Source organism: Tupaia chinensis, unplaced genomic scaffold (assembly GCF_000334495.1).
Source record: "Tupaia chinensis unplaced genomic scaffold, TupChi_1.0 Scaffold000617_1, whole genome shotgun sequence".
Lineage (NCBI taxonomy): Eukaryota > Metazoa > Chordata > Mammalia > Scandentia > Tupaiidae > Tupaia > Tupaia belangeri.
In genome coordinates, this window is record NW_006160136.1 from 910,005 (window position 1) to 931,734 (window position 21,730).

General features: G+C 38.9%; 1 long non-coding RNA gene across 1 annotated transcript in view; it reads right to left on the bottom strand.

Annotated features, from left to right (window-relative positions):
• Positions 1–21,730, bottom strand: part of LOC114009752 (uncharacterized) — a 173,997-nt gene that overhangs the window by 71,835 nt on the left and 80,432 nt on the right. The window contains exon 2 of the long non-coding RNA XR_003551145.1: positions 12,250–12,326. This is a non-coding gene — a long non-coding RNA (uncharacterized LOC114009752). The remainder of the gene's footprint in view (positions 1–12,249; positions 12,327–21,730) is intronic.

Consider the following 21,730-nt stretch of genomic DNA (forward strand, 5'->3'; position numbering starts at 1 on the left):
TGCTGGAAAAAAAAACAACCTAAATCGGTTGTGATTCTTGAATAAAGAGAAAGAAACAATGTGAGCCATATTATTACCCTGACTCTGAGACTAGAGCACTTCCTGAAAAATGGTATAGGGAAAGTAAACTAGAGCATGGAAGTTGCACAGAAAGGAAAATGCATTAGAGCCAACTAGCAGATGGCTTAATGGTTATACCACTGGACTTCCAATGGCAGCCGACCATGGTTTGAGTCCCAGACCCAGCAGCTTAAAACTCCACACCAGGACCATGTGTGTGAATGCCCAAGATCCTGAGAGGAGAATGGAGAAGGTATTATGGCATGCCCCCCCCCAGGGGGGTGATTTCTCTCCTTCTGTCTTTCTTTCTCTCTCTGTCTCTTAACAAGCATGCATGTCCCATAGTAAAAATCTCTCAAAAAAAAAAAAAAAAAAAAAAAAAAAAAAAAAAAAAAAAAACAAAGAAATAAAAGAATTTGTGAACCAGAATACAAAAGTGGGTTCTGAAGAAAGAGCACTACAGAAATTAGTATAGGGTTCTCCTCATGTCATTTGTACAATAGCTGTACATGTACGAGGTAAGACTCAACAAGGCTGGACAAACAAAAAGGGCTATGTCAGCTGAACAATTTATAGAGCTCCCTTAGAGTAAAACCAGATCTGAGTTATTCAGAGTGGAGAAACTGCATTGGAGATCTGAAACATTCAATAAAAACTCCAGAAAGGTTTTACATTAGCAGGTGGGTTAACATAGCCACAGAGTAAAATCTACCCAACCCTACAGCAACCAAGCTTAAAAACAAAACAAAACCTTAAATAATGAAGTTGATCTGTGAGAAACTTAACTGCCTGTCAAGACAACACATAATACTCTTAATACATTGGGACCAGTAGATGGCGTAATGCATTGCTGGACTCCCTTGTAGTTGACAGTGGTTTGAGTCCTGAACATGGCAACTTAAAACTCATGCTGAACTCATGTGCATGTGTGCCCAAGATCCTGAGAGGAGAATGAAGAAGGGATTGTGGTGTGGTCATCTCCCAGGAGGGGGGGGGATGATTTCTCTTTTTCTGTCTCTCTGGTGAGTGCACATTCTCTATAGCAAAAGTCTCTCTAAAATAAATAAATAAATAAATAAATAAAATACATCAAAAACTGGACACTTGGTAATATAGCAATTAGAATATTTAGCCTCCAATACAAAATTATCAAACATGGGCAGAAATTGGGATGGTGGAACCATGACCAGAACAAAAACCAACAAAAATCATAATGGGGATAGAGGTCCACAGACAGCTCAAATTTTAGAGAATTGTCATTATGTAATTGGTGTGGCACTTCCTTGGAAACACCCAATCTCAGGACTTGTCTTTATTTGGCTCAACTCAGGACTTTATGAATGTGAACAGCCTTTTTTCCCCAGGGCATTTGTTGAAAATAATTAGCAGCAACAGCTTAACATTGCAGCTGCCTGAGGTGATGAAGACAGTAAGGACAACCTCTTTGATTTTGGCACCCTGATCTTTAAAAAAAAAAACAAAAAAACATAAATATAAATCCAGGAAATAAAATTTTTACAAAAGGTTTTGAAAAGTTCTGACTGGGATACTAAAAATCTTTGCAAGTGCGAGGTCTGTGCACAGTCTAAAAACATCTAAGAAAATCTGATCTCCCACTTTGAGGCTCTGTGTAAGTATCAGACAAAGGCTACAGTAGAACACTGAAGACATTCTTTGACACTCACTTGGAGTCCTTTGGTAAAAGTCAGAGGAACTTATTGGTTGAAGGTATTTAAAGAAACATCTATTAACTCATAAACTTACAAGTAGAAAACTGAGCAGAAAAATCAGTGACCACACACAGTTAAGAAGTTACAAACTTGGACCAGTTAGTGGCATGGTCATTAGGCAGCTGGATTCCACATGGCTGACTTTGCAATTTGCATCCCAGACCTGGTAGCTTGAAAATATGCTAAGCACATGTGTGTGCATACCCAGAATTCCAAAAGGAGGAAGAAATGGAAGAGAAGGGATTTCAGAATGACCATTCTCCCATGGAGAGGGGGGTGCATTCTCTCTCTCTTTATTTCTCTCTCTTCCTCACTGTCTTTCCAATGAGTGCATGTACCTCTGGCAAATTAAAAACAAAAACATCCACAATACAAACTTTATGTAATTACATCAGGAAAGTCACTAAGCAAACAGACAAAAAGTCACTAAATGAAGACAAACAGCAACACTGAAACGTATGTTAGTCAAATGTCCAGTTTTCACCAATAAAAAAAGTATTCTTGGAGTCAAATAGAGTTGAGTTTAGTTCTTTTCCCTTTCACCTACATGACCTATGATAAATAAGAAACATTCAAAGAAATAAAAAATTATCATGCATATATAGAAAAAAAAACCCAATTTCAATGGAAATTGTCTTATGGAAGTCCAGGCTTTGAGTGTGCTAGATAAAGACTTTAAATTAGGGAACCAGCAGTTAGCGTAATGGCTATGTCGCTGGACTCCCACGTAGTCGACCGCGGTTCGCGTCCCGGACCCGGTGGCTTAAAACTCACGCCGGGCGTGTGTGCGTGCGTGCCCAAGATCCCGAGAGGAGAATGGAGGAGAAGGGATTGCGGTGTGACCATCCCCCCGGGGGGGTGATTTCTCGCTTTCTGTCTCTATGTCTCTCTGTCTGTCTGGCGAGCACACGTGCCCTATAATGAAAAAACCTCTCAAAAAAAAAAAAAGACATTAAATTAGTTTTAAATATGGTCAAGGAATTTTTAAAAACCATGTATAAAAACTGAAGGATACCTCCTCAAATAAGAAATATTCAAAAACCTCTAAAAAATAAAAAAAGCAAAGAAAAATCACTCAAGCAGGAGGACAGAAATAACATTAGACTTGAAATTAATAAAATAAGGAATATTAAAAAGTCAGTGGGCAGATGCAATGAAACTAAAAAATGTTCTTTTGTCAAGATCAATAAAATTGATAAATCTTTAGTTACTCAAGTCAAAAAAAATATTCAAGTTCCTAAAATTAGAAATTAAATTCTTGATATTTCTACTAGTTCTAGTCTATTTTGTGCTGGTTTAATAAATACCACAGATGGGGTAATTTATCATGAACATGGATTTATCAGTTTAAGGTACTGAAGGCTGGAAAATCCAAGATGTGGCAAGAGCCATCTTGTTTCATTATCCCACAGCAGAAGTTTGAGGGGTAAAAGGGATAAGAAAGACCAGACAGGTAAGGAAACTACTCCTGAAATTACAGATCTATTCCCAAAATGACAGTATTAATTCACTCATGATGAATGAGCCTTTGTGAACTAATCACTTTTTAAAAGCCTTAAATTCCCCAAACTGCCACGTTGGAGATCAACATAAATTCTAGAGACACATTCCATCCAAGGCATTTCTGATCTTACGGAAATTTTAAAAATACATATGAGCAAATATTATGAACATCCGTGTGTCAATAACTAGATGGCCGCAGTGAATGGATATGTTCAAGAAAACTAATCCCAACTACCTAAATTGACTCACAAAGAAATTGAAAAATCTGAATTGACCATAAAATAGAAATAGATTGAGTTAGAAATTTAAAATCCAACAAGTAATTCAATATAATGTGAAGAGCAGTATTTCCTTTTACTATCAGGAATAAGACAAGGATATTTTTTCCCCGCTGAGTTCTCCCCCATGAAGGAAATATCACTACTGCTCCAAAAGCATGACTTAAAGTTTCTAATTTACAACTTTCTTTTTTTATATAATTATTTGTTTTATTTATTCATTCATTTATTTTAATTTGACCAGAGAGAGACAGAGAGAGAGAAAGAGTGAGAAAGCAAGCTGCCAGGTCTGGGACTCGAACCGTGGTCAGCGATGTGGGAGTGTCTAGCACCTTAACCACCACGTCACCTGCTGGTCCCACAACTTTCATTTTAATAAGAGTCAGCTGCTTTCTTTTTTTTTTTTTTTTTTTTTTGGAGAGGTTTTTGCTATAGGGCGCATGCACTCGCCAGACAGACAGAGAGAGACAGAGAGACAGAAAGCGAGAAATCACCCCCCAGGGGGGATGGTCACACCGCAATCCCTTCTCCTCCATTCTCCTCTTGGGATCTTGGGCACGCATGCACACGCGCCCAGCGTGAGTTTTAAGCCACCAGGTCTGGGACGCCAACCCCAGTCGTCTACGTGGGAGTCCAGCAACATAGCCATTACGCTAACTGCTGGTTCCCAAGAGTCAGCTTTAAGGGATGTCTTAGTTCATTTGTGCTGCTATAATAAAATTAAATATAGTAAAATATCATATGTAATTTATAAACAATAAAAACTTATTTGAACGATTCTGAAGACTGCCAAAGTTCAAAATCAAGATGTTAGCAGATTCAGTGTCTGGTTAGGATCTGGTCTCTTCTTCCAGGATGACACCTTGAATGTTGTTCCTTCATAGATAAAGTGCAGAAGGATGAAAGGTGCCAAGTACTTCGTGAAGCCTAGTCTGTAAGGACCCTCGACCATTCATGAGGGAGAAGTCCTTGAGACCTAGTCACCCTCTAAAGACCCTTCCTCTTAATACTGTGGCATTGAGATTAAATTTCAACATTGGTTTTGAAAGGGATACAAGCATTCAAACCATAGGTGGATTATCTAATTCTCAATATCAATTGCAGTTTAGCTACTTATAATAGAATGCAAGCTCTCAAATCAAATTAGGAAATCTAAAAACTAGTTCTACTATTTACTATTTGACCTTGTAGCAAATGATATATCTTTTGCATGTTTTAGTTTTTTTCTTTTGTAATACAGGGATACTGATAATACACACTTCACAGGATTAGTGAATGCAAGAGATATGACGCACTTGAGAATAAATATTATTGTCATCATTACTATAAGTGACAGAAATAGCAAACAGTAAAGCCTGGATATGAACCCAAAAATGGCAGACATGAAAATGCACTGCTTGTGTCTTACTTCAAGGGAGGATTTGCTTTTTAGCTGCATAGAATGAGTTCCACAGAATCCTCAGCTAACATCAATTTCAGGGTCTTCCTCTGCTGTAGAGAACTGTCCTTCTCAAGGTCACAGAATTCCTGGAATAGACCCCCATTCAATGACTGAGTGAAGTAAGGAGGTAAAAATGTAGCCATTTCGACAACAGAACATCTCTTGTGAGTAATAATTATTTCCGAGCTCTTTGCAAGGTTGGTTAAGACTTCATTAGAAAAGAAAGCAGAAATGGAAAAAATAGAACCAAAATTGGCATCCAACATACAGAAAATAAATAGCAAAACAGCAGATAGAAATACTATAGTAACAGTAAAAACATTAAATGTAAAAAACTTTTAATGTCTCTAACACTTTTATCAGAAAGTGTTGACAGAATGAATAAAAACAACACTTGGTCCAACTACATGCTATCTACAAGAGACACACTTTAAACTCATTACAATATAATGTGAACAACAGTACACAGTAGGGTCGTCCTCCTCTACAGTAGAGAGCCGTCCTTCTCAAGGTCCCAAAATTCCTAGAACAGACCCCCATTTAATGACTGAGTGAAGTGAGGATGTAAAAATGTAACCAATTGCCCACAGCACATAGCTTGTGAATATTTATTTCTGAGCTCCTTACAAGGTTAACTTAGGTGTCACTAGACTTTCATTTTAACAAAATTTCATCACCTCCCCAATTCTGCTTTCATCCATTTCTTTTCATAGAGGTTACTCCCTAAAAAATATTTTCTACCAAACTCTCCCTTGTATCTACCCCTGGAGAGCCCTACCCATGACAGTACACTAACACAGCATTTACAAACCACACTGGGGAAGAAACTAAATGGTATGAAGTTTAGGCTCATTATCACATGGGACAGATGGAAGAGAACTAATAGATACTGAGTTATTGTATGCTGGGGTAAGTGCTCAAGATCATTTCATAATTACAATAAATACAACTGGTTCCCCATCCAGCTTCTCAAGATGCTTTGAAAATCCAAAAGAAGGGACCAGCAGATGGCACAAAGGTTACATCACTGAACTCCCACGTGGTCAACCACAGTTTGAGTCCCAGACCTAGCAGCTTAAAAAACTCACACCAGATGCATGTACATGCACAGCCAAGATCCCAAGAGGAGAATGGAGGAGAAGGGATTGCAGCGTGACCATCCCCAAGGGGGTATTTCTTATTTTCTGTCTCTCTGCCTGTCTGGTGGGTGCACACGCCATATAGCAAAAATCTCTCTTAAAAAAAAAATCAAGAGAAATAGGTCAAGGAGGAAGAAAGTGACATACAGAAGCAGGAGGCCAAGAATGAAGTAAATCCCCTGTCTGAGAAAAAAGTCTAAGCATTTTGGCATAGGACAGGATATCCAGGCCCAAACGGATCTAACCCTACTATATTCAGTAATGATGGCAAAGAGCTATCCCCTACAAGCAACTGAAGATACCACTGTAATTAATCAGTTCATTCAGGCCCTGGACCACCAAACAGCTACTCAACTATTTCAGCTAGTCATACCAGCACAGACCAGAGACAAAACAGGAGAAGCAGAGACCAGCAGAGGCCCAGGCTGAGAAGAAAACTGTCTGCAAAGGGGATGTCCCCACTGAGATATCACTCATTCTTTGAGCAAGGTCAAAACTGTCACCACCTTGGTGGAGAATAAGAAGCCTTGGCTGGTGATTGCACATGATGCACATGACATAGATCCCATAGAGCTCACTGTCTTCCTGCCTGCCTTTCATCAGAAGATAGGATTTCTTAGTGTATTTTCCAGGGGAAGGCCAGGCTGGGATATCTGGTCTACCAGAAGACCTGCACAACCATTGCCTTCACACAGGTTAACTTGGAAGACAAAGGAGCCCTGGCTAAGCTGGTGGAAGCTATTAGCACAAATTACAATGATAGATATGAAGAGATTCATTATTACTGGGAAACAATGTCCTGGGTCCAAAATCCGTCATTCTTATTGCCAAGCCGAAAAAGGCAAAAGCTAAGTTGTTTGCCACTAAACTGGATTAAATGTACACTGTTGAAGTTTCTATATATACAAATAATAAAATGTTCTCCCTCAAAATAATAATCACTATCATCACATATCAAATTAGAAACATAGAGTGATTAAGTAGCTTCCTCGAAGCCACACAGCTAATAAATGGCCCAACTACATTATAAACCAAAGTCAAAGATCATGATTTTGTATGTGCACAAAATTTCAGTGCAATATATTAAGGAAATAAAATTTATGTTGATGTGAGTATGATTATATTCATAAGAGGGAATGAGCAGATGGTGTAGTAGTTACATCACTGGACTCCCACATGGTTGACCATGGTTTGAGTCCCAGACATGGTGGCTTAAAACTCATGCTGGGCATGTGTATGCGCATGATCCAAATCCTGACAGGAGAGTGGAGGAGAAGGGATTATGGCTTGGCCATGCCCCTAGAGTGGGGGTGATTTTTTGGTTTATGTCTCTGTCTCTCCAGCAAGCGCATGCACTTTATAGCAAAAATCTCTCAAAAAAAAGTATAATTATATTCATAATAATCCTGACAATGTCTTGACATACTTTTGAAAAGACCTGGTAAAACTTGCGGTAAAATACTATGTAACTTCCCTGAGTTTGGTGGAATAGTGCAGTGTCAGGTGGGGACAATTTTTTTGGACTCCCCTTTATATTACATTTGAGATTATTTATCGTTCAAGAGAACTACAAGCTTTCTGAGATCACTCTTTAAGCATTCTCAACTCCAAAAGGGAGATAATTATATTAGCAAATAAGAATGTTCATCTCAAATCCTCAAAAGCCACTTTTGCCACACTCCAGTGACTTCAGTTTGCATCACAATCACCTGGAGGGCTCCTTGAACTACAAATTAGTGGGCCCAAATCACAGTGTCTGATTTAATAGGTATGTGCTGGGGCTCAGAATCTGCATTTCTAAAAAGCTCCTAGGCAATGCTGATAAGTCTCCCTCAGCACTATTATTAAAAATTCTTTAATAGGGGCCAGCAAGTGGTGCAGCAGTTACCTCACTGGACTCCCAAATGACCGACTGCGGTTCAAGTCCCGGACCCGTGGCTTAATAATCATTCTGGGCACATGTGTGCACGTGTGTGCTCAAGATCCTAGTAGGAGAGTGGAAGAGAAGGAATTACAGCAAGGCCATACCTTTGGGGGCATAATTTCTCTCTTTCCTTCTCAGAGTCTCTATTCTGTCTCTCTCTCCAGCAAGTGCACACACCCTAAGGCAAAAACCTCTAAAAACAAATAAAATAAAATAAATTCTTTAACAAATGTCTAATGGAGTTGTTTCTCCATAACCCCTAGCCTGAAATCTAATTTTCTTATTCCTTCTTGCTCCACTATCCCTAGTTTTTAGATGTTGCAATAGGGTGTTATTATTCTTTGGTTAAAGAAACTTTATATAGCTTACAAGCATGAAAATAATCCAGCATAACAATGACTATTTGATAAATAAACAGATGAATAATCAACCAAATGTCTAGAGCTTTAATAGTATGCCCTAGAGTGGGGGTGATTTTTTGGTTTATGTCTCTGTCTCTCCAGCAAGCGCATGCACTTTATAGCAAAAATCTCTCAAAAAAAAGTATAATTATATTCATAATAATCCTGACAATGTCTTGACATACTTTTGAAAAGACCTGGTAAAACTTGCGGTAAAATACTATGTAACTTCCCTGAGTTTGGTGGAATAGTGCAGTGTCAGGTGGGGACAATTTTTTTGGACTCCCCTTTATATTACATTTGAGATTATTTATCGTTCAAGAGAACTACAAGCTTTCTGAGATCACTCTTTAAGCATTCTCAACTCCAAAAGGGAGATAATTATATTAGCAAATAAGAATGTTCATCTCAAATCCTCAAAAGCCACTTTTGCCACACTCCAGTGACTTCAGTTTGCATCACAATCACCTGGAGGGCTCCTTGAACTACAAATTAGTGGGCCCAAATCACAGTGTCTGATTTAATAGGTATGTGCTGGGGCTCAGAATCTGCATTTCTAAAAAGCTCCTAGGCAATGCTGATAAGTCTCCCTCAGCACTATTATTAAAAATTCTTTAATAGGGGCCAGCAAGTGGTGCAGCAGTTACCTCACTGGACTCCCAAATGACCGACTGCGGTTCAAGTCCCGGACCCGTGGCTTAATAATCATTCTGGGCACATGTGTGCACGTGTGTGCTCAAGATCCTAGTAGGAGAGTGGAAGAGAAGGAATTACAGCAAGGCCATACCTTTGGGGGCATAATTTCTCTCTTTCCTTCTCAGAGTCTCTATTCTGTCTCTCTCTCCAGCAAGTGCACACACCCTAAGGCAAAAACCTCTAAAAACAAATAAAATAAAATAAATTCTTTAACAAATGTCTAATGGAGTTGTTTCTCCATAACCCCTAGCCTGAAATCTAATTTTCTTATTCCTTCTTGCTCCACTATCCCTAGTTTTTAGATGTTGCAATAGGGTGTTATTATTCTTTGGTTAAAGAAACTTTATATAGCTTACAAGCATGAAAATAATCCAGCATAACAATGACTATTTGATAAATAAACAGATGAATAATCAACCAAATGTCTAGAGCTTTAATAGTATGTTTTGTTGTTGTTTCGTGTTATTATTTTTGTAAGCACTAACACCCAACCAAGGGACACTGTGGTGGTTATGGTGCTTTAATGGGCTATTGGGGTATGTTTTGAATAGAAGTATTCAGGCAATTATTCTTATGCCTGAGAGGAAACAAGAAAAATAGGTAAGACCTGGACAGGTTGATTCTTCAGAATTTCGTAATGTAGGAATAAAAAATAAATAAAAGAAAAAATGTCTTTTGGGGTCATAGGATCACATAGCATTAGAAGGCTTGGGGAATGCAACAGACAAGAGTGATTACAACTGTTCTTCAATTTCCAGCTTTCCTTGGCAAGGTTTAGTTAAATGATTTCAGTGTAATAGAGTCTGTAGGTTATCACCTCTGCTTCCTCTCCTCATTAAAGTGCTGGCCTAAATCAAAACTTTAAGATTCACAATTCATCAAGATTAATCCATGGGTGCATCCGAAATTGGGCAGATTAGATTTTGTACATTTTCTCCCTCCACAAATCATAATTTATGTGTCTCCCTGTTGGGTGCAGAGTGATAAGAGAAATATGGGGACCAGGGTGAGATAATCTCATTTGAATTAGACAAATGAGGCCCTGCTGGAAAAGAACACCCAGTGTCTCTGGATGAATTTATGAAGTCAAAACAAAAAATAATTACAGAGCAGAAATGGCTGGTGCTGGAAGAACCTTCTTTATTCCTAATGTGGGTTGGCAGCTCTTCATCCTGATTATTCCATCTGGAGATAATTGTGTGATATCATCCATAAAATTAAATCATAAATCAACCCAACTAGTGAACAGGATAGCAAGCTGCTGAGAAAGCCCCGCATGGAGGTGGTGAGACTTCCCATCTTAATGAGAGGCATGGGAGTAAAATTAAGAGAAGAAGACATGGGGAGGGTGACCCTCAGCGTGTCCACGGGCTCACTTGCTGACAGCTGCTGCCAAAGTCCATGCCAGCATATTGCCTGCACCATCAGGACAGCCAACATACTGCCTGCATTACCAATTTGCTGATGAGGAAAGAATGTTCCACTCATGAATGGAATAGTATATTGCTTTCTAGGGATTGCTGGTTTGAGTGGTGGGTGTCCAAAGTGAAAACACCTTAGATTCTTTCCTGTTGAAATTGTAATAGTGATGGAAAATGTACACATTCAATGACATCATTTATAAGAGCATTTGGCCAAATATCTTCCCCAGGCTTAGTTCTGGAGATCTGAAGAGTATAGCACTCGTCTTTGATTTTGTTAGTAAGTGAGCTGTGTTTGACTTGTAGGTTTTTCTCAGAAAGGACTTATTTTTTTCAGACAAGGTGTGCTTTTTTTCTTTCTTTCTTTCTTTCTTTTTTTTTTTTTGGTGAGAGGTTTTTGCTATAGGGCACGTGTGCTCACCAGAAAGACAGAGAGAGAGACAGACAGAAAACGAGAAATCACCCCTCAAGGGGGATGGCCATGTGGCAATTCCTTTTCCTCCATTCTTCTCTTGGGATCTTGGGCATCCACGCACATGTGCCCAGTGTGAGTTTAAGCCACTGCATCCAGGACTCAAACTGCGGTCAACTACATGGGAGTCCAGTAACATTGCCATTACACCAATTGTTGGTCCCAACAAGGTGTGCTTTTAGCAAGCAGTTCATTATGATGGATAAAAGATAAATTTATTAAGATAAAGAAAAGCTGTATAGTTTAAAATATCAGCTCTTGCTGAAAGCCACAAGGGCTTTTCTTGTGGCCACCAAGTTGCAGTGGGTCAAAAGTCATAGGTCGTTGCAGACTTTCTAATAGTATGTTTCTTTGGGTCAAATGATTTGAGATAATCAACCTTGTTGGCTTTGGAGATTCCATTTGTGACCATAATCAATGCATAATCCAGTTGTGAATAGAGCTGGAATTTTCAAAGTCACAACAGCAATTGATATCAAGAAGCTAGAGGCTTATGATCATCTGCAGTGGGATGGTCACTATGTTACTCAGGAAAGATGCAAAGTGAAAAAAAAAATAGGTATAAATTATTTCCTATCTTCCTCCCTACCCTCTCACCCATTAATAATATTGGAAGCAAGAAGAATAGCTAGCTCTAAAAAATGTGTGTTCTTTTGTTTAATGATTAATCGTGTTCGACACCTATAATACAAATACATATTGAACTCTAAGTATCATAATTTATATTGAACTCCAAGTATTTAGAGATCTATCTGGACTATTTTGTTTAATTTTATTTTGTGTTTTTGCCATAGGCTGCATGAATTCACCAGAGACAAAGAGAGAGAAAGTGAGAAATCATTCCCCAAGGAGGAGGGTCACACCACAATCCCTTCTCCTCCAATCTCCTCCTGGGATTTAGGGCATGCACACTACATGTGCCTGGCATGAGTTTCAAGCTGATGGGTTCAGAACTCAAACCACAATTGGCCATGTGGGAGTTCAGTGCCTTAATCACCATATCACCTGCCAGCCCCTGGTTGGACAATTTTTAAAGATAGACCAATCAGAAATTAAAAAACAAACAAACAAACAAAAAAAACTTCATAGATATAAACTATGGAGTCGTTGGAAAAATCATGACACAATTTTGTATAGAAAAACAGAAAAATATGCCATTACTTTTCAGACAATCCAATACTTACCGGTCTTTGTTTCCTTCCCTCCGACTCTAGGCCACCAGGACTATTTGTAATCTGCTCTTCATTTTGGTCAAACTTAGCTACAAAGAAAATCACATATACAGTTTTATAATAATAAATGGCATCAGAATTCCATTTTTATCAGAATTATTGTATCAGTCAGGAGGCTTTCTGTGGCAAGCCTCAGAAATCCACCTCAAACGACTTTTCCCCAAAATCAGAAATTCATTGTAAGAAATAAATTTACATAAATTTCTATCTGTGTCTAGATGCCAACTATTTCAGGAATGGCTGCGTCCACACGTCAGATACTCTTGTCATTTCTCCTGGCCTCTCTCTTTCTTCTCTATCTCTATCTTTATTTGTTTCTCATGTATCTATCGCTTGATTCTATTTTTCCCCTTTTCATTACATTCTCAGACTCTCCCATAAAAACAAGCAAAACCCCAAGTACCAGCAGGTCTTGTGTATTCCTTGAGATCCATTATTTTCCAGAGGAAAATTGTATATTTTCTCAGTGATTTCAGAAAACAGTTCCAAGTGGCTATAGTATGTAAAGAGGAACAACAGATGATAAAGCTAAGCTATCTGACTAAAGCCAGACTAATTACCTTGCATTGGGCCTGTGACAGGAAGTTTCATAAAGTTTTAAAGCTGGAGAATTAATTGATTGAATCTTTATTTGGGATCTACTACTCTGATAGCAATCCAGAGAATGAACTGAGTTCAGAAGGACCTAGATTTGTGAAGAAGACTGCAGATAGCAGAAGAGATAAGGCCGTACTAGCACAAGGACTAGAAAAGATGAAAAGCAGATTCCAAAGGGCTCGAAGAAATAGAACTAAAATTATTTAGCCATCAGTTAATCATGGCCAAGTGAAGAAAAGGGAGAAAACTAAAGATGACATTGAAGTTTCCATCGTGGGTGATGGATGGAAGTTTAAAGTCACCCCCTGATGCACTGAGACATCTCGCAGCAGTCACCTTTCCAATTAAAGACAGGTTAAGTAGTATTTTATCCAACTGTAGGTTCTGCATCTGTAGATTTGACCAACTCTGGAACAAAAATATATTTTTAAAACAATCCCAGATTGTTTCAGTGAATAAAATTTCATTTTACTGTGTACTGAATACTACACTGAGTTTATAAAATAAAGTGAGGTGTAGGCATTGCATTAGGCATTCTAAGTGGTCTAGAAATGATTTAAAGGAGGATATGCTTAAGTAATATGCAAATATTATACCATTTTATATAAAGGATTCACCCTAAGAAGCCAGGTGTGATACTGTGCACCTGCAGTCTTAGCTACTTGGTGGCCGAGGCAGAAGAATCACAAAATAGTGGGGCCCTCTCTAAAAACCAAAATTTAAAAAGGCAAATTCTCAGGACATACCCCTGACCTACTGGATCAAAATCTGCCTTTTTAATAGTTTCCCTCACAACTTTTATGCATATTAAATTTTGAGGGTCCAGCCCATGGACTAAATGGTTAGGTGGACTGGGGCTGGACTCTACGTGTCTGACTGCACCGTTTAAGTTCCAGACCTCCTCTCCTCAGCCTTCTACCTCCTAAGGATCCTCCTAAGGATCCTGAGCACCCGCACATATGCTCAATCTGTTTCTCAGACCAACTTGGGATCTGAACCGCAGTCACCATACAGCTTCCAGCACTGCAGGGTGAGGGTGCTAGCGATACTGCTGTGCCACAGTGTCTAGCCAGCTTTTCTTTTTTTTTTTTAATAAACAGAAATGCAGGATGAAAAGTTTCTGAAGATCCCTGCTTAGAAGAATATAGCTCTGACATGCAAGTGATTGGAGACAAATGAAAGAGGGAAAAAAAAAAGTTTAGAATATTTCAATCTTCTGGGACCAACAGATGGCATGACATTTATGTTGCTGAACTCCCATATAGTTGACCATGGTTTGAGTCCTGGACCCAGCAACTTAAAACTCATGCCAGGTGCATGTGCATGGGTACCCAAAATCCCATGAGGAGAATGGAGGAGAAAGGATGGTGGCCGGGCTATGCCTCCTGGAAGGTGATTTCTCACTTTCTGTCTCTCTGTCTCCCTGGCTAGCACATGGAGACATTTTTTAGCAAAAATCTGTTAAAAAAATTAATCTTCTAAAGTAACCTTCCAGTCTAGATTGTCATACCAAGGTCATGGTGACAAATGACTGCAGCTATAAATTAATCCAAAATTACATACAGCAAACTTTTGTCTACATTTTCCCAATGGTTTCTTTTCCATTAATACCTGATCCTAGAACACAGGAGCCTGTGTGATTTACAAATCAATGTTTAAAGAAGTATCAAGTGGTAAGAACAAAGCAAACTCAGAATTTTGTGTCACTTTGTTAGACTGATAAATGGAGTCGCAGCTACCCATTTAAAATTTATTGAATGGCACCAATTTTTTTCCTGGGTAGACTATCAACTGTAAATACTAGGGGTCATTAATGAAAATGTTCCGTTCTCTTGGAATAAGCAAACTCATGCTAAGGAGGATCCCACTTCTGAAATATAATCTACATATTTAGTAATTCTTTGACTAAAGCACCTAGGTCCAAAGTCAGTTTCTTATTTCCTTTTCTCCTCTCCTGACTCTCTTTGCCCTCTTTCTTACACAGCTGGGTGAGAGGTGACACGTTAATACAAGAATTAATGTGAAATTAGTCAATAGCTCCTGGGAAGATTTTAATAATAACATTTAACTTGGGAAATACCTGAGGACTGAGAAGTACATTGTAAAATCATATTTAAGTGTATTGTTCTCATATATCTGAATATATGAGGAAAATTCAAATGATGAGTCTTACGTCAAAGAATTTTCTTCTTGGCATTTATATGCACACAGCTCAAGAAGGCATGTTTATAGTACAAAGAAGCTACACTTAGAATATTGTCTCTGTTTTTCCTTCCAATTTATCACATTGAGCTTTAATCTTATGGGGGGGGTCCATCTGGGCCCACACATGAATCTTGTTTATAAATGCTTCCCTTCAGTTTTTCAATCATGTTTGGTAAATTCTTTTGGCAGGCATCCAAGATTGCCTCAACTCATATTAAAATCCAGTTTTCACTGAATTATGTTACAGTGATTGTTGTTAGCACTTGAATGCTACAATTATGAAGAATTTCTCTAAGAAAATATAAAATGAGGTAAAAAAAATGCCCTTTGAATGTTAAAATGTGAGACAGAATACATAGGAAGAACACAGGAATTAGAGTCAAAATTTGTTGTCCAATAATTTTGAGCACGTTATTTCATCTCTGTTAGCATTATCTCCAAAATGGGAACACAAGGACCAGCAATTGGCGTAATGGTTATGTCACTGGACTCTCACGTAGTCGACTGGGATTCGAGTCCCAGAACCAGCAGCTTAAAACTCATGCTGGTCACATGTGTGTGTGTGCCCAAGATCCCAAGAGGAGAATAGAGGAGAAGGGATTATGGTGTGGCCATCCCTGCCCTGGGGTGTAATTTCTTGCTTTTTGTCTCTCTGGTGCCCTCTAGCAAAAAATCTCTCAAAAAAAAAAAAAAAGGACAGTGCCATGTCGGAGGCAGAGCCATACCTAAAGCATACCCTGTCCTTGGGGTCACTAGAGCCTGCACCTCCATGTCCCTGAGGTCCTGTTGGTACCATATCATACCTATGCAAAATGGTAACAGAGCCAGCATGGTGGTCAAGCCCAGTACACAGCAGCGATGCCGGCTCCTGAGCCCCTGCAACACTCACCCTGAGGAACAAATGGTCTGCCAAAGTGTGGAAGATGTCCTGGAACCTGGGGAACTGATGAAAGTGTCCCCCAGAAACTAGTCTCCCCCATAAACTTATCCCCCCGCCCGATGTACCTGCCTAGGGACTAGAGTTGTCAGCCCGAACACCATTGCCACCAATGCCCCAGGTCCCATCCTCTTGTCCAGCATGGCCTTCATGTGCAGGTGCACCTCACCCAGGGCTGGAGGACACCACCTAGATGCAGCTGGTACCTCTGCTGCCTGTACCCTTTTACCTCAATCAATGGGGTTTCTGTGCATCCCACTTAGTATCTGGGAACACTGGCCTTCCTCCTCCCTGACTCCCTACACACCTACTCCTGCTGTTGCCATGGGCAGCACTACATTCTCTGCTGGCAGGGTCCCATTTGCCACATCTGCCCAATTCAGGATCTAAGGGCACCAGCCCTGATGCTCCTGTTGTTGCAATCATGACCCAACCTCCTTGACTAGTGGCAATGCCATATATGTGCAGATCATGAATTTGGTCTGTTGAAGGGAAAAGAGAAGAGATTTTAACTAAACTCACTTATTTCTTATCTCCAAAATGATTTACGTGTATTAAGTTCTCATAAACTGACATCCATTAGCATTTCAACCTTTGAACCATGTCACTCAATAGTTCTCAGTCATGGCTGCTCATCACAATCACCTAGGCCCACCTGTCCTCGGGTGCACCCAGGAATCTGTTTCATAAAATAGTCTCAGGGGAGCCAGCGTTGAAATCCACTGATGGAATCACTCCTTTTTCTAATGTGGTGCTCACCACCAATCATTTATATTCTTATGTAGGCCTTGTTCACATTGACAAAGTGAGGTGACCAAGAAAATGTTAAGTACTTCTAGGCTGGATGACCATCACTTCCCATGATGAGTTGCTCGGTTATGACTTGGTTTGCTCAGAAAGCTGATAGTAGGTCATATGTTAATCAGGTCAGAGTAAATACTACTGGTTCCTGTGAGCATTATAATTTTTAAAAGTAAGTTATTAAGTCCACATTTTGTAGCTCTAGCTTAGTTTTATACCTCCTATTTCCCATGAGTCAACTCCTTGAGATCTGATCACCTCTCTCTCTCTCTCTCTCTCTCTCTCTCTTTTGTAGAGAGTTGCTTGCTATAGGAGTATGCTTGTTGGAGAAACAGAAAGCGAACATTCACTCCCCAGAGTGGATGGCCACGTCGCAATCCTTTCTTCTCCATTTTGCCCTTGGGAATTTGAGCATGCATGCACAAGGGCCTGGCATGAGTTTTAAGCCACTGGGTCCAGGACTCAAACCATGGTCAACTACGTGGGAGTCCAGACATAACCATTATGGCATCTGCTGGTCCACAGAGATCTGATCACTTCTAACAATAAAAAATTCTCCCTTGTTCTTGCCTTTTATATTTCCACCTTTCTCTTTTTTCTTTCTTTTTTTCTTAGTATTTTTCTGAATAATTTAGTCTAAAGGTCATTAGGAACATACAAGCAGGATTGGCAAACAAACAGGTGTATATGGGGAAGTGGCAGGTGCCCCAGAATAGGCCATTAGAGTGCAACATGCTATCACATCTTCTAATCTTTCCATTTCTGCAGTAGAGTGCAGACATTCAGTATATATTGAGTAGGGGTATACACTGCCTGTCTTTCATAATCTGGTTTACTTTGTTTAGAATTTAAAAATAAGACCCAATTTCAACCATGATATAAGCTCTCTGGAAGCTTTGGTTCTCTTCCAATTATCAATGAACACATTAGTGGTTGGCACCAAGAATTTGTTGAATGAATAAATCAATGAATGTATTCACTTAGCTTTTCTGAATGTCAGCTCTTTTAATGATAGTAGACTAGAATAGATTTATTTTATAAAATAAGTATTTCTTCTAGAACTTGATTATTTTTTATTTCTGGTATTACAGATAGGATTTAGATATTCTGACCAGTCATTCAAAAACTTGTTAATGTCAATTCTAGTTCATGCCTGTAGTTAAGACTGAGTCTAATAAACATAGTTCATGAATTCAACACAATATATTGAAAGGAACCCTGAACTAGTTTTGAGACAACTTTTAGTCTCACTTTTCTAACTATATTTTTAAGTGAGTCATTTTGAACTCTTTCTGAGCTCCACGTTGCTCAGGGTTCTTCATTATATAGAGGAAGTTGGCTTAGATGTGTGTTTCTTTTTTGGCTATAAAATATTCACTTTATGATGCTCTCCAGCTATAGAGTAATAGCAGCAGAAATTGTAAATTTGGAACAAATTACCTCATCATTAAGACTATTCCAAAAAAGAGTCTGGCTTAGTATGGAAAGTGATACAATAAAATCCTGTGAAACAACCATGAGATAAAAATATATTCCGTTCCACTAATTGACCAAATTGTCATGTATCCCTTTTAGTGCACTGTAAAATTTACTAGCATATTTATCACTTGTAGAAATACTAACCATAAGGGATACACCATGGTTACCTGGTGGTGGAGGGAATGGTTGTGTTAGAATAAGATGGCAACATAGTTGGAATGAAAATTATATGGACTAATTATAATCCTACTTGCTGTAAAATTTGAAGGATGCTTCAATGACTCAAAGAATTTAATTTCTGTGGGTGTGTGAATGGAAGAAAATATTAAAATAATGGCAACATGAGTTTGATTTCTATCTCTAAAATAGCTTATCTGCCCATGTTTTTCTTTTATTACTATTCCAATCCATAAAATGAGAATATCCATTTATCTGAGCAGCTTTCATTAAGCGCTAATCATGGCATAGCCCCTGTGTAAGACTCCAGCTTCACAGAGTATAAGGACTCAATTCTTTCTATTTGGGTTTTCTCAGTAGCATTCCATTAGGCAAGGACTTGGGTTCAGATAATATTTAGAAGGTGATACCAAGAAGCACAAGTTGAGGAATGAGGAAAGTAAGACAGCAGTTTTAAAAAGCCCAACCTTACATTTTTGTGTGTTTTTTATTTTCTTTTTTATACTGTGCATGTCCAAAATGTCTTGAAAATGGCAATGTATCCTCCAAATGTTAATTGCCATCAAAGTGAAAAGAGGGTAGCATTTAGAGACAAACGTAGAAGTTCATGAGTGCCCCCACAACTGACTACTTATCTGGGGACTTTAGATCTCACATTTTTCTTTTTCTTTTTTTCTTTTGCTTTTTAAAGCTATTTACAAATGCCCATTTTTATGAATTGGATACTCTGCCTAATAGGCTATTTTAATGATGAAAATAATCTTTTTCTAATTTACCTATTTCATATATATGGGTCTCAGGGCCCTGATTTATCAGATGGGACTTAGCAAATTGAGTCAATAATCATATATATATGGAGTGAGTTCTATGCTTTTCCAAGAAATAATGGAGCTTAAGACCTAAATATAAAGAGATTTGGAAGGAAGTAAATTGAAAATAACATATGACTAAAAACCCCAAAGAGATATATAGTAGCTTCAGCCATATGCACATTCAAATAGGCTATTGCCATGGTCAGAAGGGACTCAATTCTACTGAGGATGTTTTGAAGAATCATGTAGAACATACCTCAGAATTGTCTCAGTGAAGAATGAAAAAGTCAGGCCTATCATATTTTCTTTTCCAAATATGGCCAAAACAGAATCTCCCATTACACCTACTCTTTTTTGCCATGTGACTTTGAGACTCATCTACTGAAGATTGTGAGGGTTAGGGTTAGGGTTAGGGTTAGAGATGACTTTGAGTCTCATCTACAATCTTCTTTCCCCTTGAATAAGGGTGAACTTATAAATTTGATAAAAGAGGTGCTATGTGACCTCAGAAATTGGGCATAAAAGGCAATGCAGCTGGGCCAGGAGGTGGTATAGTGGTTAAAGTGCTGAATCCCACATGACTGACTCCAGTTCAAGTCCTGAACCTGGAGGCTTGAGAATCATGTAGGGTGAGTGTGTGTGCGTGCCCAAAATCCTGAAAGGAGAATGGAGGAGAAGGGATTATGGTATGGCCATCCCCCCTGGGGAATCATTTCTCACTTTCTCTCTCTCTCTATCTCTGTCTCTTTCCAGTGACTGCTCATTCTCAGAATCCAGCTTCCATGTTATGAGAAACCAAATGGGAGTGACATATGCAGACATTCCAGCGATCAGACCCAGCTGAAGACCCAGCTACAGCCAACACTGACTACCAAAAATTGAGCGAGCAAACTTCCTGATCATCACCACCTTTTGGCATCGAGTTGCTCCGAGCTTTTGCATCTTCTCAAATGTGACCTAAACATCATGGAACAGTGACAAACTACCCTTACTGTTCTCTTTCTAAATTCCTAACTCCCCAAATTTATGAGCTCTCTGGTAAAATCAGTTTCCTTATATAGCTCTAAGTTTGGGGTGGTGTATTAGGTAGCAGTAAATAAGCAGATATGGGAATGGTGGTCTACCAACATCTAGTTCTCATGGATTATAATATTGAGTCCTCAGGGTATTCATGCTGCTATGCATGGTGGAGAAAGTTCCTGCAGGTAGAGAGTTACAGAGATGTGGCACTTGAAGAGGTCTACAAACAGTATCTACAGTCTCTGTTCCCTACAGCTTCAAGTGATGAATGAAGTAGACAGAGGGCACCCAGGTAGTATGACCTAACATCTCCCTCCACCTCGGTCAAATTGCATACATTTCAGATGGAAAGTGAACATATAAATCAACAAGCTGGAATATGCTGATTCTAGAAAATAGAATTAGCATAGGATGCGCTGGCAGATCAAAGGAAAGTCTCCCACTCCAGACCTCCTACTCCAGCTGTTTACCATGGGAACAGCTAAGTAAGAGCTTCTTCCCTCACTGCTTCAGGACATAGGGAGAAGGAACTGATAACTTCTTCAATATGCCAATTCCTTCGGAGAAAACCACTTTATAAAGACATTCGTTTTTAGGATAGCATTGTATTGGCTATAAAACCCTGGTCAGTACAATTAAACAGTGACTGCTGGCTTCCTTTTCTGAGAGAAGAGTGCTTCAGCCTGCATACAATTGAGTTCGTGGCCTGACTCTCCTTAAAATGGAGAGAGATACTTTTGATTTATTGGCAAGTGAAAATAATAATGCTCTTTCCTACTGACACTGTGTAAATTCTTGCTTAATTCAAAAGGTATCATTTTCAAAAAGAAACTATAGAAGAGAAATAGAAAATTGTCACTGTCCTCTGTCTTTCCATCTGAATGTGATGGCTTTATTAAACACTACTCAAAAAATAGTTACTTATTTAATTTGATTAATTATTATTCTTCCATTTGACCAGAGAGAGAGAGAGAGAGAGAGAGGGAAAGCAAGCCAGTGGGTTCAAGACTCTAACCACAGTCAACTATGTGGGAGTCCAGCACCTTAACCACCATGCCACTTGCCAGCCACTAAACATTACTTTCTTTAACTAAAATTCTGACTTCCCATATACAATTTTCCCCAAAACTGTCTACAAACTTCTACACTTTTTTCTGTGTGAACAGACATTCTAGTGTATTGGGCTTCTTAATTTTCTATTAAACTTTTAAGTAAGGCATCACAGATAGTGGTACACAAATGATCACAGCTCAATGACTTTCCACAAAGGATGCACACTCACGGAATACAGATCAAGAAGCAGAAAATTATCTGCACCCCAGACTCTCTCCAGTGCTTGTTTCTGGGCACTATCTATCTCAAAATAACTTCTATCCTGATTTTCATCTTCGGGTTTGCATTCCTG